We start from the raw sequence: 16,543 nt of genomic DNA, 5'->3' as shown, positions 1-16,543 counted from the left end.
AAATTTTTTAAAAAAAGAATGAATAAATAAAATAATTTGAAAAAATGTTTTTTAATGAAGAGGTGATTAAGTTAAAATGAAGATGTTAGGGGACCCTAACCCAATGTGATTGATGATGTCCTTACAAGAAGAGATTAGGATACACAGAGACACCAGAGGTGCGCATGCACGAAGAAAGGGCCATGTGAGGACAGTGAAAGGCAGCCATCTACAAGACGGGGAAGCCTTAGAGAAACCAGACCTGCTGGTACCTTGGCCTTGGACTGCTAATCTCCAAAACCGTGAAAAAAAAGGAAAGCAAAACACAAGTATTTTGTTATAGCAGCCCCAGCAGACTAGCAGTGGGTACCAGTGTTCACAAAAGTCACCTGGGAGGGGGGCTTATTAAAATGTATGTTCAGATTCATTAGGTCTGGGACGTGCCCGAGATTCTGAATTTCTAACTAACTCCTGGATGATACTGGTGCTGCTGGCCCCAAAATACCACACTTTAAGCAACAAAGCTACAGTCAACCACTATCACTTCTGGTTACACTTGAACTTTTTAAAAAATCTGCCAAAGGTACATGTGCTCACTAGAGAGAAACTGAGAGACAGAGGAAGAAAGAGAGAGAGAGAAGAAATCACTCTCAATGGGACATGGTCACACTGCAATCCCTTCTCCTCCATTTCTCCATCCTGTCTGGATTTGGGGTACATGCACAGATGCACCTGGTGTGTTTTTCTTTTTGTTTCAATAATTGTTTGTTTAATTTAAAAATATTTATCATTATTATTATTTTTAAAAATTTGATCAGAGAGAGAGGGAAAGTGAGAAAGCAAGCCTCCAGGTCTGGGACTTGAACTGTGGATGGCCATATGGGAGTCCAGTGCCTTAACCACCACACTGCCTGCCAACTCCATGTCTGGTGTGTTTCTCAAGTCACTGGGTCTAAGATTCACATTGAACAGTTGACCATATGGGATCCAGTTCTCTGGCTCCCTTAACCACTAGACCACAGGGTCAGTCCAAGACCTGTACTTTTCAATGAGGATTCACCAATAGTATTTATCATCCTTCCTCTCTTGAGGGTTTCCTATCCAGAAACTAATGCTTACAATCCAAGCACTCTAACCTAGGGACCTGGAGCAAGCATTTGACTGACTTTCTTTGTCTTTGTCCCTTTATCCCTAGATAGGGGCTGATAGGGCAGGGATGGGTAACCAAATATCCCTCTCTCAAGTCCAGGGCAGGTCAAGAAGGGGCATTGTCTAAAAGGACACTTAAGCCAGGTATCCTGCCTGAATAAGCCAAGACAGAGATAAAAAGAGGAATGTTGGAGAACAGGTCCTACAGGAGTCCAAGGCAAAGCAGAGGAAGGAAGTAGAATGAAAACTGGCTGGTAGGTTGGTCCCATGGACTAGTGGGTAAGGGAGCTGAATCCCACATGGCCAACCATGATGTGAGTCCCAGCTCCAGTGGCTCGAAAAACACAATGGATGTATGCATATATGTGTTCTAAATCCTGTCAGGATGGAGAAATGGAGGAGAAAGGATTGGAGAACAATCACTCCCCATTGGGGTATGCTTTTTCTCTCTTTCTCTCTGGCTCTCTCTCTGGCTCATGTACATAACCTCTGGGAATTAAAAAAAAAAAAAAAGTGACTGGCAAACTCACTGGTCAGGAGCTGGGTGTGTGGGAAGACAGCCCGAGAGGCTGGTGGGTGATTGTTTTGGAGTTAGGACCCTGCAGCTTATTCTGTTTAGAAAGACAGGGTCTAGTAGACCCTAAACTGGCAATCAGCATGATGATATCATTCTTCCTGTTATAGGTGAAGTGAAACTTGAAGAAGAGAGCACTTACAAGCTATATTCAGATATGAGTTTGCTAAAATTAGGGGCAAGCAATGTGGAGTTTCGAGAGTACCCTATTTCTGAAAATTTTGATTTGTTCATCTAAAAAAAAGAGAAATAAATGAAAATGGATAAGTCATGTAAAACTTTATAGACAAGATTAAAATTCATCTACAGTCTTGAGTAGAGGTGGCATGGTAGTTAAGGTGCTGGATTCCCACATGGCTGACCACAGTTCTAGTTCCAGACCCAATGGCTTGATAATCACAACAAATAAATAGAAATAAATGTTTTTAAAATATTACTCTACAATCTTTAGGTGAGTGGTAATATACAACAATAAATAAACTGCAATGTGTCTGAGAAATCTTTTTCTTTTCTTCAGAGTTTTTTGCCTTAGGTTGTGTACGCTCATGGGAGAGAGAGACAGACAGTGAGAAGGATAGTGAGAAATTATCCCCTGGAGGGGATGGCCATGTCACAATCCCTTCTCCTCCATTCTCCTCCTGGGATCTGAGGAATCTTAATTACCACCGTGTTAATAAACTATCATGTATTGGATCAGCAGGTGGAGTAATGGTTAGGTCACTGGACTCCCACGTAGTTGACTGTGGTTTGAGTCCGGGACCTGGTGGCTTAAAAGTCATGCCAGGTGTGTGTGCATGGGTGCCCAAAATCTTGAGAGGAGAATTAAGGAGATGGGATTACAGTGTGGCCAGCACCCCTCCCCTTGGGGGGGGTGTGTGTGATTTCTTACTTCCTGTCTTTCTCTGTCTCTCTGGCAAGTGCACACACCCTATAGCAAAAATCTCTCTCCCACACTCAATTTTTTATAAACCACAATGTTTAAAGCCATTCAACATTTTAATTATCACAGCCAACAACTTGAGATAAAAGCTTGTAATCCCTTAAAGCAAATAATAAATGCAAGAACTTAATTTTCTTCAAAGAGAATTGTCTAACAAAAGGTAGAAAACCACGTATTAAGCTAAGCACAGTATTGTTCGCTGCTACATAATATCTGACAGGCATACAATGGCTCGGAGTCTAACAAACAACAGAGCCTAATTCTCCCTGACGTGGTCCTAACTTTGATCTCAAGTATATATCTGGCCTTCGTAAACTACTTTATCACTATTAGCCTAAATTTTCTCCTCTGTACAATGAGAGATCAGATTAGTTCGGTGTTCAGTCCTAATGTTCCATTGATTCTGCAGAACTCTACTTTTGACTGTGTGTGCATTAAAAAGTATGTATTTACCATCAAAAAATAAGCAGGGACCCAGAGAGGTGAAACAGTTCACCTGGTGTCACAGGAGCAGAGCTAGAAGGAAACTCAAGAGGTCTAATTTTTAAGCGAGGGACACTTTCCACAATGCTATGCAGTTCAGAATTCTTCCCAGACATGAACTTACCTGCTATGAACATGAAAATGTACCAGAACCGAGTGCATAACATACTGAACAAGCGCCATTTCCTCTAAGGAAATAGCTATTTTTTGGAGTGGCATAATGTTAAGTCGTAAGTAACTCATTGTGGTCAGAGGTGTGGATATAATTATGCCAGAGAACCACATGAAAGCAAGTCGAGTTCTCATTACAGCACAAACGACTGACATCAAGATCACACAGTACAGATTCTCTTGGTTTGAGTGACTTGAGGTCAGAGCCCCTGCCCAACTGCATGGTTGGCAAGATGGACTTTCTGTACCTAGATTTCCCACGAGAGCATGGCCGGGGGGCAGGACGGAGACAAAGGAGCAATAGTAGGGAGAACTGAAAGGATGGCATCTCAGGAGGACAAGACAGGCCACAGAAGATCTTACTGTCCTCTGCATAGACCCATGGGTAGAGCTGTCAGATATCCCCCACAAAAGTCTCACACAACTAAGGGATGTGGAAGCAGGTGATAGTGGGGGAAAAAAAAGGCCTATCTGTGTTTTGTAAATATACTTTGTCCCTATCTATCCTTTATTCCTTTGAAAACGTTTTTATTTAAAATTTTCTCTATTGATGATAGAATGTATGTGTGTATGTGTGTATGTGTGTGTGTGTGTGTATGTTTGTGTGTGCACATGTGCACATGAGAGAGAGAGTGGGAAAGGCTGGGGGAGCATCCTCCACAATGTCCAGTTATGCTGGACCCTCTTCCCCTAGTTCTCTGTCCCGATGGATCCTGGATACTCATGGTCATACCTGGTGTGTTTCAGGCTGACTAGGCTGGAGATCTGAACATGGGTCCTCATGTGGGACCCTGCCTTAACCACCACACCACCTGGTAGGCCTGAACTGTCATAATTGTAAGAAACAAGTTTTCTTGGCAGACAGAATACTTACTTGACTCCAGGAAGAGCTTCCAAGTCTCAGTGCCAGGAGTTACATAGACCCATTGGCTTTGGATGAGTGTCTGCTTAGAAGTATCAGAGATTTGACTTACTAAATTCCTAGAAGCTGTGGGAGTATTGTGGTTCCCAGAAGGCTTAGGCTCTCTAAGCATGTATTCCATGCTATGGCATTGACCAGCACTTACTAGGGCTTCCTCTAGGGCAGGCGTCAATGCCTGTGGACCTCGGGGGTCATGTGGAAGTCCACGTTTGCTCTTAGCTTGTCTCTTTCCTTGACAGATGGGTGTGGTAAACTCTAGAAATAGTACAAACACTGAAAGGGAGGTGAGGAAGGTATCATGTGTTGCAGATTAATAAGTCTGCCCACCCCAAGGAGATCAATGGAGAATTTTCACATTGAGGTGACAGGTAGTAGAGACACAATAAGTCAAGGGGAAGAAAAGGTTCAGAAGAAGATCCTGTTAGGGAAGCCAAGATTGGAGAGGACACTAAGAGGAAGCTGCTCAGTAGAACAAATGCTATGAAGAAGCCAAGAAGGAGGGTGCACAAAGGGTGGATCTGATGAAGTGAGAGGTTTCCAGGAGGAATACAGAAGAGGGCTTTGGGATGGATCCATAAAGGAAAGCTTGCTGCAAAGGACTACTCCTCGACAAATGTAAAGGATGAGAATTGATGGAAGAGTGGGAGAACTTTAGACAAGAAGATAGGTTTAGGAAAAGAGAAGGAAGACTCAGGAAGACTGAGCAACCTTGACATGGAAGTATAAGATTTTGCTACAGAAGAAGATGCTTGGGACAATGTAATGGAGCTGGTGAAACTGGAGGGGAGGTGCAGCTATCAAAACTCTTCAAGGTTCTCATAGTTGGTTCTGTTCATGTAGGTAATTTGAAGTCACTATAGAACACAAGAGTTTTTCAGTTTTTCATTCTAGAGATGAAGTAAGGTGTGACACAGAACAATGAAGAAATGTAGGCATGAGAATCAAACTAAATGAGGTATACCAAGAAGGAATGTTTTCTATTACTTAAATTGTGGTACAATTCTGAAGGTGAAGCCATGCATGGTATATAAGAAAGAAATGACAAAAACCCTGAAATGAACCAAAATATTACTGGTGCCTTTGATGGATAACTAGCCCTTGTCTATCATACCCTTCCAGGTTATATTGCTTTCATGAACACTTTATGAAAGTTTTCCCCTCACTTCATGGAACACAATCTGCTTGTGGTTAAGCTACCAGATTCATGAATCACTGTCTGCTCAATAAACTCTTTGAAATTTTAATGTGTGTAGGTTTATCTTTAAACAATACACTGGTAGGGCCAGCAGGTGGTGTGGTGGTTAAGGTGCTGGACTCCCACACATGGTAGACCACAGTTCAAGTCCTGGACCTGGCAGCTTGCTTTCTTACTTTCTCTCTCTTTATTATTATTAAATATTAGTATTTATTATTATTAAATACTAAAAAGAAAACAAAAACAAAAATATACTGGAGGCACTTGGGACCAGCAGATGGTATAATGGCAACATCACTGGACTCCCATGTAGTTGACCACAGTTTGAATCCTAGACACAGTGACTTAAAACTCATGCCAGGCATGTGTGCATGCATGCCCAACATCCCAAGAGAAGAATGGAGGAGAAGGGATTGTGGCATGGCCATCCCCCTGGGGAGTGATTTCTTGCTTTCTGCATGTACCCTATAGCAAAAATCTCTCTCTCTACACACACACACACCCACCCACACACACAATACACTGGAGGCACTTAAGAGAGGATCAGTGACTGCTAAAAATCAGAAGAGGCTAGACCAAGCAAGCCTAGGCAACTAAAGACCCCATCCTGGTTCACTGAAGAGCTAATGCTGATCATTTCTTTTCTTTTTTCGTTTAAAATTTTACTTGGGAAAAAAAAACTTAGCCATAGAAGAGTTCTGGAAAAAAAGAAAGAAAGAAAAGTAACAAACACCTAGAATAAAAAAATAACACTTTAGGGCCAACAGGTGGCGTGGGTTAAGGCACTGAACTCCCATATGGCCAAATATGGTTCAAGTCCTGAACCTAGTGGCTTTCTCTCTCTCTCTCTGTCTGGTCAAACTGAATAATAATAGTAAATAAAATTAAATAAATAACTCTAAAAAAAAATACCTTAACATCGTATTGTATTTTCTTTAAATCTTAATTTGAAAAGATTTATTATGGGGGCCTGCAGGTGGTATGGTGATTAAGGGTGCTGGACTCCCACATGGCCAACTGCAGTTCGAGTGTCAGACCTTGCGGGTTGCAACCACACATACAAGACCTGGCGGCTTGCTTTCTCGATTTCCTTCCCTCTCTCTCTCTCTCTCTCTCTCTCTCTCTCTCTCTTACTCTGTCCTGCTCTGGTCAAATTCAAATAAATAAATAAAAATAAAATAATTATGGCTAAACTGTGGTTGGCCATGTAAGAGTCCAGCACCCACACCACCATGCCACTTGCTAGCCCTGGAAACTTATTTTTAAAGTCTTTTTTTTAAAAAAAATTTTATTTAACTTTATTTATGTATTTATTTTAATTTGACCAGAGAGGGACAGAGTGAGAGAGTAAAAGAGAGAGAGAAAGTGAGAAAGCAAGCCGCCAGGTCCAGGATTCGAACTGCAGTTGGCCATGTAGGAGTCCAGTGCTCTTAACCACCATAACAACTCCTGGCCCCAGCCCTAGAGACTTTTTAATATCCTTGTTTTCCAATATGCTTTTATCCAGCACCTTAGGATAAAATATACTATCCCATGGGAGGAATGGTAGAGATCATTAAGATCTAAAGAATGTGAGAGTGATAAACCCTATAATATCTTTCTTTAGTTCCCCAATCTGGTCCTTCCAGAAACTGGACTGATCCTAAAGAATGAGTAGCTATCACAGACTTAATTGCAAAAGTATAGTATAGTAGTCCCAATTATTCTGTCTTGGCTTGTCCCCAGGTGCTTTGCTGCTAGGGCAGATTAAAGGGCTGGCCTAACTGCTGTGTGGAGAATAAATTATAGGGAGCCAAAGTGATAGCAGGACACTGATTTGGAGGTCATATTCAGTATTTCTTCGAGGAAATGGACTGGATCGAGTACCCAATCCAGTGGGAAAGAGCGAGATAGAAAAGTAGATTATGTATTTTAGAGAGAGAATCAATAGAACCTGCTGATTAATTAGACACTGTTATGAAAGAAAATAAAGAATCAGAAAGATGGAGGCTGGCAGGTGGCATGGTGATTAAGGGCGCTGGACTCCCACATGGCCGACCGTGGTTTGAGTCCTGGACCTGGTGGTTTGCTTTCTCACTTTCCCTCTCTTTCTCACTCTGTTCCTCTCTAGTCAAATTAAAATAAAGTTAAAAAGAAAGAAAGAAAGAGAGAGAGAAAGAAAGAGAGAGAGAGAGAAAGAAAGGAAGGAAGGAAGGAAGGAAGGAAGGAAGGAAGGAAGGAAGAAAGAATCAGAGAGATGACTCAGAGGTTTATCTTGAGTAACGGGGTACATACTATGTACTGAAATGAGAAGGGTAGAGAGATTGCTGAGTCATTTATCCGGGAGCAGGTACTGAGATAGAGTTAGGTGTGCAAAAGGTTTACCAGGCAACAGGCTTGTCAAAGGAAAAGTGGCAGAACAGTGCAGGGGAGTTCACAGAAAGCGACGTGCACCTGACAAAGTCTCTGCAGTCCTACAGTGGAGTCCCAGAGCAAAAATTGCCAGTCAGAGGAGCTCCTCGTTGGGGTAGACCTGTGTACTACCACCTTGCTCATTCGCTGGCTGGAAACCTCCCCAAGAAAGTGTGACTTAAGCCTCATACCCCAGAAAGAGTGGGACTTTGGCTTGAAAGCTGAGGTGGACCCTGAAGCAGATAACAGCTAGAGGTTGTCAGCTAACCACCCTCTTTACAGCTGGTCAGCCAGCCCATTCTTTTTTTTTTTTTTTTGGAGAGATTTTCACTGTAGGGCGCGTGCGCTCGCCAGACAGACAGAGAGAGACATAGAGACAGAAAGCGAGAAATCACCCCCCAGGGGGGATGGTCACGCCGCAATCCCTTCTCCTCCATTCTCCTCTCGGGATCTTGGGCACGCATGCGCATGCGCCCGGCGTGAGTTTTAAGCCACCGGGTCCGGGACACGAACCGCGGTCGACTACGTGGGAGTCCAGCGACATAGCCATTACGCTAACTGCTGGTTCCCATCCCCATTCTTGAAGGGGGAATCTGAATAGGATGTCACTATGTTTCCCACAGGGAACAAGTGACAGGAAAAGATAAAAAATTTAGTTTTAGGCAAGAGGGGTCTAAAGTAATTAGATCACTCATTCATTAAACATGCATTGACTTTCCAAACAGAAATGTAGGCAGTGGGAGGTAGTCTAAACTTCATCAGAGGTGTCTGGGCCAGAGCTATTGAGAATTAGCATACATGTGGTATTTAAGGTCATGGGCTGGCTGGCATCACCAAATGAGAGACAAAACGGTTATCTATGTATTTATTTATGTGATTATTTATTTATTGTAATTGCCATAGAGCATATGTGCTTCCCAGAGACAAACAAAGAGAGGGAGAGAGAGAAAGCGCCCTGTAATGGAATATGGTCATGCTGTAATCCTTTCTTCTCCCTTTCTTTGCTCTGTTGAGATTTTGGACACAGAAGCTTTCCAGCTACAGGGGCTGGGATTCCAGGGAGCCCATAGTCAGCCATGTGGCATCTGACTTGCTTAACCACGAGGCCAGGGGCTAACCTGAGACAAAATGGTTCTTAACATGGAGAAGTACCACTTCTCTAGGGATTATTTGGAGGCAGCATGGTTGTCAAATTGGGGAAACAAAGAGGACCCTTCCCGAAGTGAGATGGTAGGGTCTAGGAGTATAAAACATCCCACAGTGCATGGGAAAGTCTGCAGGATAAAGTGTCTACACAAGATGCCAAGAATTTCTCTGTGGAAAAAGTTGACCTTTGGTCTGCTCCATGGTGCCATGGTAATGCACACTGTTCAAGAGAAGCGAGATTCTACTTGGCAATGACAGTTCAAAGTCCCAGTCGAGTCAGCCTGACACATGTCAGGTACTCACACAAGTGTCCGAGATCCAATGGGTTGGAAGATTAGAGGAAAGGGATCATGGCGTGGCCATCCCTGTGCTCATCTTTTACTCTCTGCCCTCCCACTCTCATGTGTGCGGGTTCTCTATTGTGAATAAAGAAAGAAATTGGCTGTAGACAGATAAGAGGTCTCAGACCCAATTTGTGGGACAATTCATTTTTTAGGAGTGAGATAATGGAGAAGCAGCTGCAGAGGAGTGAAGAGGAATATCTAGAAAGGTCGAGAGGAGGATAGAAGAGAGTAGGGTCAGATGACAAGAGAGGACAGCGTTTAAAGGGGACAGAGGTCAACAGCCAATGATGATGCTGGAGAGTTGAGCAAGAGGTGGACAGAAAATTATTCATTCCAAGGCGATTTTCATAATAGCAATCTTAGGACAAGCAGGTGGTACAGTGGTTAAGGGGTTGAACTCTCACATGGCCAACTGTGGTTCAAGTCCTGGACCTGGAGGCCTGAAACTCATAAAGGGGTGTGTGCATATATGCTCAAAATCCCAAGAGGAGAAGGAAGGAGAAGGGATTGTGGACTGGCCATTCCCCAGGGGAATGATTTCTCACTTCCTGTCTCTTTGTCTCTCTGGAGAACGCACATGCCCTATAGCAAAAATCTCTCAAAAAAAAAAAAAACAATCTCAGAAGAGTGGTGAAAATGAAAGCCAGACTGGCATAAACTGAGGGTAAAACAGAGATCACCAAATAGAGAAAGGAACTTCTGCAATGAATTTGAACAATAAACAGGAAAGCATTTTGGAGGGTGATGTGGGGTCAAGGAAAAGATTTTATTTCCAACATGACTTTATTAAAGTTTTAAACATACAGAAAAGTTGAAAGCATTTTCCAGAAAAATTACTAAATTCTACAATTAACATTTGACTCTTCCGTAAGATACTCTTCTAGCACGTCTGTATGTCTGGAGTGTGATTCTATATCCAGGCAAAGATTAGTTATATAGACAAGAAAGGGAATAGTCAAGTGAAGGGATTAAGTCCTTAAGAGGTGAGGGAAAAAAGAATTCAGAGCCCAGATAAAGGGACTTGCCTTAGTCGTTATAGAGGGAAAAAAGAGGAAACAGGTACAGAATCACGTGGGGTCTGTGGATTTGATATCGGGAAGATGTGGCAAACACTGTGTTGTTGCCCAACCGACAACTAAACCCTCTTCTTCCTTGCTAGTAGAACCCAAAATTCGGTGTGGGGACAGCAATGTGCCCAGACCCAGGGAATCTATCTTGATTAGTCTAAGCCAGTCATAACTACTGCATTCTCCTTTACCAGCCACTAACTTTCCCATCATCCTTGGCACTTAAGAGAACAGTCATGCAATGTCTTTCTAGTCAATGCAACATAAGGGTTGTTTGCTCAGGCCAGTGGGGTAGAGGGGAGGGCTTCTGTGAAAGCTTTTCCTTTGCTGAAAGGAAATTTTTTCTTTCTCTTTCCTTCCAAAAGGAGAAAGAACTTTTCACATGAAAGGTCTTTCTGCAGCCTCTTCCCCCCCAACTCTGCACCCTGAGTGTTCCCATTTTTGAATGGGGTCATGATTCACGATGTCAGGAGGTATGATAGCCATCTGCCAACCGGAGGCAATAAGCTTGAAGATGAAAAGCCAGGCTGAGGAGTGGAAAGAGGCTGTGAAGATACTGCTTAGCCGTTGAACCAATGCCAGCAACTGCCTACCTCCAGGCTTATTTTTCTCATAGAAAAACTCCAATTTATTGAAGCCTCTGTAGTCAGATTATATGTCACTTTGGTTGAGTACAGATACAAAATATGGGAGATGTTCCGTAGTTATGACTTTTCATCTGTTGCACTCTCCTTTCTAGTTTGATCCTGTTTACAAACCCTATTCCTGTGGCCACAGGAGTAAATACCTGACCCAGACAGGACTCAGATTCTTCCTACTAAGAATTTGAGGATAGATACTCAAAGACAAAAGGGGATAATGTATCAACTTCTAGAAAAAAGGCCCAAGATCTTCTGTCTCTGCGATTCTTATCCTACTCAAAGTATCTATGAGTCACCCCATTATCTCCTGCAATGTAGAGCTGCACTTGTACAGATGAGCAAAAGGTACAGGTTGGGTTCAGCCAAGCTAGGTTTTCCTTCTTTCAGAGAGGAAGAACGGTAAGGGAGTTGATGTTTATATGGAGTTTTAATATGATGAGCTGGAGAAAAGCTGACTATGAGGGGAAAATGATGGAATAATTGATAATAAGACTGATCAGATCAAGTCAGTTCAGGAATCAGCAGTACAAGTACACTCTAGAGAGATAGAATGTCAGACTTCTCCCTAGACTTACTGAATCAGAATCTGCATCATTTTTAAAAAGAACTATTTAATTTAATTTATTTATTTACTTATTTTAATTTGACCAGAGATGGACAGGGCAATCAAGTGAGAGACAGGGAGAGGGAAAGTGAGAAAGCAAGCAGCCAGGTCTGGGACTCAAACTGTGGTCTGCCATTTGGGAGTCCAGTGCCCCTAACCACCCCAACACCTGGGGGCCCCTAGGATCTACATCTTAACCAGATCCTCATTAAAGACTGAGAAGCAATGGATTAGAGTATTTGATGAAGGTGAGGAATTGCTGCAATGAGGATACAGTAAAATATCATTCTGGGGAATTGCCTAGCCGAAGAGGTAGTAGCCATTTTCTACAAATGACCAGAGAGTAAATTTTTCTGTTTCAAGAGCCATCCAGTCTCTGTCATGAGGACCTAACTCCTTCACTGTGGCACAAAAGCAGCCAAAGACAATAAACAAACAGATTACAGTGCATGTGATTTTTAAGGTGGCTGGGCTCCAGCCAAACTATAAGAGCAGGCAGAGGGTTAATTCGGTCTAAGGGTCACAGTTTGCCCACCTACTGTGGCCACAGGAGTAAATACCTGACCCAGACAGGACTCAGATTCTTCCTACTAAGAATTTGAGGATAGATACTCAAAGACAAAAGGGGATAATGTATCAACTTCTAGAAAAAAGGCCCAAGATCTTCTGTCTCTGCGATTCTTATCCTACTCAAAGTATCTATGAGTCACCCCATTATCTCCTGCAATGTAGAGCTGCACTTGTACAGATGAGCAAAAGGTACAGGTTGGGTTCAGCCAAGCTAGGTTTTCCTTCTTTCAGAGAGGAAGAACGGTAAGGGAGTTGATGTTTATATGGAGTTTTAATATGATGAGCTGGAGAAAAGCTGACTATGAGGGGAAAATGATGGAATAATTGATAATAAGACTGATCAGATCAAGTCAGTTCAGGAATCAGCAGTACAAGTACACTCTAGAGAGATAGAATGTCAGACTTCTCCCTAGACTTACTGAATCAGAATCTGCATCATTTTTAAAAAGAACTATTTAATTTAATTTATTTATTTACTTATTTTAATTTGACCAGAGATGGACAGGGCAATCAAGTGAGAGACAGGGAGAGGGAAAGTGAGAAAGCAAGCAGCCAGGTCTGGGACTCAAACTGTGGTCTGCCATTTGGGAGTCCAGTGCCCCTAACCACCCCAACACCTGGGGGCCCCTAGGATCTACATCTTAACCAGATCCTCATTAAAGACTGAGAAGCAATGGATTAGAGTATTTGATGAAGGTGAGGAATTGCTGCAATGAGGATACAGTAAAATATCATTCTGGGGAATTGCCTAGCCGAAGAGGTAGTAGCCATTTTCTACAAATGACCAGAGAGTAAATTTTTCTGTTTCAAGAGCCATCCAGTCTCTGTCATGAGGACCTAACTCCTTCACTGTGGCACAAAAGCAGCCAAAGACAATAAACAAACAGATTACAGTGCATGTGATTTTTAAGGTGGCTGGGCTCCAGCCAAACTATAAGAGCAGGCAGAGGGTTAATTCGGTCTAAGGGTCACAGTTTGCCCACCTACGATCTAGGCCTTATTAAAACCAGTAAGTCTTGATTCCCAAGTAGAGTTCACCACTGAAGTTTCTCCTTTCTGACTACTTACCATCTCTCGGGAGTAAGTACTCTGCCTCATCTCCTCTTCTGGACATGATGAAGAACTTCCCTTCGTAACTAATTGGCCAGTTGATGTTCTGCGGGATCCTAGAAAAGGAAGGGAAGAAACAGTATTAAAAAGCCAGACTGCTTATAAACGTAAGCTTGTTTAATCCTCACAGCAATGGTTTGAGTTATGAACTACTATTGCTTCCACTTCAGAGAGGGGGTAGCTGTGCTATGGAGGCTAAGTAAATTCGGGGAGGATATTAACTAATAGGGGTGGAGCTGGGTCTTTAATCCAGGCAGACTGGCCCCATTGTTTACACTGTTAACTATAATGACACTTCTTAAAAAGGTTCACCCTTTTCATACTTGTTAAGCAACTACTGTGTCAGCAAATGCACCAGCAAAGGTGCCAGGCCTAGAGTTAGGTAATCAACACAGGACGAGGTACTTGGGATAAGCAGTAGAGCTACGGGTGGGATACAATTCTGACTCCACAGCCTACGTTCTTTCCCTTGTACAACGTAGTGGCTACGCTCAGTAGTCCTTTCCCCTAGCAAGAGATTCACCAGCACTAAACTCCCAAGTTCTGGGTTTTGCTTACTAAGTAAGCAAAAGAAGTAAAGTGACATTTCTTTTTTTTTTTTTTTAAATAATTATTTAATTTTATTATTATCATTACTTTTTAATTTGCTATAGGGCGCATGTGCTCACCAGAGAGAGACAGAGGGAGAGAAAGTGAGAAAGTAAACAAGAGGTCCAGGACTCCAACTGCGATTGGCTTCTGGGAGTCCAGCATCTTAATCACCACACCACCTGCTGGCCCCGCTCTCTCTCTCTCTCGCTTTTTTTTTTTTTTTAAATAATTATTTAATTTTATTATTATCATTCCTTTTTAATTTGCTAGAGGGCGCATGTGCTCACCAGAGAGAGACAGAGGGAGAGAAAGTGAGAAAGAGAAAAAGAGGTCCAGGACTCCAACTGCGATTGGCTTTTGGGAGTCCAGCATCTTAATCACCACACCCCCTGCTGGCCCCTCTCTCTCTCCCTCTCTCCCTCTCTTTTTTTTTTTTAATAATTTTTGCCATAGGGTGTGATACTCACCAAAGACAGATAGAGAAAGGGAAAGTGAGAAATCACCCTCCACCCAAAGGGATCGCCACTCCTCCATTTTCCTCTTGGGATTTTGTGCACACGTGGGCACATGCTCCGTGTGTTTTTCAAGTCTCTGGGTCCAGGACTTGAACAGTGAAGTTGGCAATGTGGGATCCAGCACCTTAACCATCACACCACCTGCTGGCCGAAGTGACATTTCTTTAATAGCCCCTCAGATGATAGTATGTTTCCAGATCTATCAACTTCTTTTTTACTAGCATGAAACAATATTTATCACTATAAGAGCTGCTGTTCTCCGTTGTATGTGCCTATGACATTCCAAAATATTTTCTTCAATTCTATCTCCTAATTTTGCACTTTGCTATTTTAGTCATTGTTTGCCCTGTCTTTGTCTTTTCTTTTTCCTTTACAGGATATTGTTCAGAATGCCATCGTCTCAGTCACCAGGCTAGTGCTCATTTTTCTTTTCCTTTCATTATATCGTTAGACTAACCTAATCCCATATTTCAGGTTTTATTCCTCTCCATTGGATTACTATGAATAAGCCAGACATATTATTAACAGGTGTTTTAGAGTCTACTGTTAAAGGGTCTATCCCAAAGTATCCTGCCTGATTCAAGCACCAAGTGACTGCCCCTGTGCTAGATAAGATGTAATAAAAATGTTCAAGATACCTGCCTTCAATGAGTACAGTCTAGTGTATTCTACAGTGTTGGGATGTGGTCTCAACTTCTGATCTGTCACTGACAATGGTAACTAATGACACAGAACCAATACCTAGGTGGTAATATTTCCCATGTTTTTCAAATGGGCACTTAGTGCTACACCGTAACTTCCTAAGTATTCTTTCTCTAATGTCTTTACTCTTCAATCTATTCATGAGAGTAGAATGTGACAATTTTCCTTATATCTGCTTCTGCTTCTGACTCTTCGGTGGGGTCAGAGCCATAACATTCTAAGGATTTTTGTGATGATAAGGTAGACAGGGTGAAATCTTGATTTAAAAAAATAAAAGGACAAGAGCCTCCAAAAAGGTCCTCCTCTCTTGAGCCTCCAAAAAGGAGCTTAAAGTTGAAGTCCTGGTCTAAATATGCAGAAGGGGTGGTTCAGAATAAAGGTAAGGCCAGTCAGGTGGTGTGGTGGTTACGGTGACTACATCTCACATGGCCAACAACACAACTTGAGTCCTGGACCCAGCAGCTCGAAAAACACACCTGGCACATTTGTGTGCATGCCCAAAATTTCAAGAGAACAATGGAGATTTCAGCATGGCTATCTCCCCTCCCCCCCAGGGGGGGAATGATTTCTCAATTTCTCTCTCTCTCTCTCTCTCCTCTCTCTCACTTCCTGTCTCTCTTCAAAGAGCACACACACCCTATAGTAAATTAAAAAAATAAAAAAGAGTAAAGATGACTGGTTCTGGAATCCAGAAAACTGGGCTGTAGTCCTAGTTGAGCCATGAATCTGAGAATGGCTAACAGTTATTGAACATTTATGTTATGCCACTTTTCTATTCATTCACTACACTGTAAGCAGGTGGGTACTATTATTATCTTCATTTAACAGACAAGGTAAGTGCTTAAATCATCTTCCTTGAGTCATGGTCTTATGGAGGGCAAGTAGAGACTGGTTTTGTGACAGAGGTAATCTGGCTTCAGGTCAGGCGCACATAACCAGTATCCCACAATCCCACATTACTTCCTAATAACGGAAGCTTCCATTACTAATATACTACGCAAAAGGTTCTGTGTGTGTATACACACACACACACATATATATAGTCCTCTGTGTGTGTGTGTGTGTGTGTGTGTATATATATATATATATATATATGTTTCTGTATATATGTATATATATATACACACATATATACTTTGTGTATATGTATATACACACACAAAAGGTTCTGTATATAATATATAAATATATATACACTATATATGTGTTTTATGGCATCTTATCTAATCTTCACTAACAACTCTAAAGTAAATATCCGATCAATTTTTCAGGTGAAAAACCCGATGCTCCAAGAGGCGCTACTAATTGGCAGGCTGAAACTTCGAGACCAGCTTTGAGATTCTAAAAGCTTTTCTAACTCTCTAGCTATACATAAATTCGAGTCTCTGTTTCCTCATCTTTAAAATCAGGGTTTTGGAAGAGATGTCTCAGTCCTGTGGGGAAGAGTGT

At 42.2% G+C, this 16,543-nt stretch overlaps 1 protein-coding gene across 1 annotated transcript in view; it reads right to left on the bottom strand.

Moving 5' to 3' along the window:
* PIK3C2A (phosphatidylinositol-4-phosphate 3-kinase catalytic subunit type 2 alpha) overlaps positions 1-16,543 on the bottom strand; it is a 170,632-nt gene that overhangs the window by 153,647 nt on the left and 442 nt on the right. The window contains exon 2 of the mRNA XM_027768591.1: positions 13,245-13,342. The gene's annotated coding sequence lies outside the window, so the exon portion shown is untranslated. The remainder of the gene's footprint in view (positions 1-13,244; positions 13,343-16,543) is intronic.

Source organism: Tupaia chinensis, unplaced genomic scaffold, assembly GCF_000334495.1.
Source record: "Tupaia chinensis unplaced genomic scaffold, TupChi_1.0 Scaffold000077_1, whole genome shotgun sequence".
Taxonomy (NCBI): Eukaryota; Metazoa; Chordata; class Mammalia; order Scandentia; family Tupaiidae; genus Tupaia; species Tupaia belangeri.
The sequence above is the reverse complement of the archived record's forward strand: the minus strand, read 5'-3'. Positions and strand labels throughout refer to the sequence as shown.